This window comes from Nannospalax galili, unplaced genomic scaffold (assembly GCF_000622305.1).
Source record: "Nannospalax galili isolate Female #2095 unplaced genomic scaffold, S.galili_v1.0 scaffold1118, whole genome shotgun sequence".
Taxonomy (NCBI): Eukaryota; Metazoa; Chordata; class Mammalia; order Rodentia; family Spalacidae; genus Nannospalax; species Nannospalax galili.
Window position 1 is genome coordinate 2,294,876 of NW_008342011.1, and position 852 is coordinate 2,295,727.

General features: G+C 29.7%; 1 protein-coding gene across 1 annotated transcript in view; it reads right to left on the reverse strand.

Annotated features, from left to right (window-relative positions):
• The window catches only part of Macrod2 (mono-ADP ribosylhydrolase 2), a 2,130,377-nt gene that overhangs the window by 1,688,144 nt on the left and 441,381 nt on the right, over positions 1 to 852 (reverse strand). The window lies entirely within an intron of this gene.

Below are 852 nucleotides of genomic sequence, written 5' to 3' on the forward strand. Positions count from 1 at the left end.
GTGAGAGAAAGAAGTCAGAGTAACTCATAAATCCAGATATATCTAAATGTGAAAACAAAATTCTTATTTGAATCAAATTCAAGTTATTCAGTTTACCAATGAATGTATAACAGAATTGTTTTGAAAATAATATTTCCAGGTTTAAAACTTCAGTTTTTCACAAGTGCCTTTCACAGGTATGTGGACATTCCACAATTCAATCCTGAGATGGCCCACTGTTACCTCCCTCAGAGATGAGCAAAGCACAGAAAAGCCTATCTGAACCTTACAGTCTTCTGTAAATTGGTAATGACAGGAGGAGACTTACTATATCACAGTAGTGTTGTAAGTAGTGTTCACCGAAAGAAATTTGCAAATTTATTATTGTATTTATTGTTATATAATTGAATGGCTCATTAGGATAATATAGACTGGTGTTATAATTATCATGAATTAGGTAACAAGATTATCCATCAGAAATACAGATATACCTTTAAGAATACTATTTATAACAGCAGGAACTGTTTCTGTGTCATGGATCTCCAAAGTAAACACTCAAAGAAACAAGAATCTTCCTGTCAAACACACTGCAAATGATATAGTGGCCATTTTCAGTTACAATGAGAAAAAAGCAAAGTTTTTTTTTAATGGATTTATTAATTCTTCAAGAACTTTTTTTTTACAATTAAAGTTACAGTTTTAACAATATGCAAAATATTACAGTAATTCAGATTTTTTGGCATAATGATTACAGATTTGATAAATACATTTTGTATCTCATAATAGCGATGAGGATTATACAAAAGCTATTAAAACAATTATGAGAATAAATTCTATTGTCACTTAAGTATCTAAAGCTATTTTCCTTTGCGT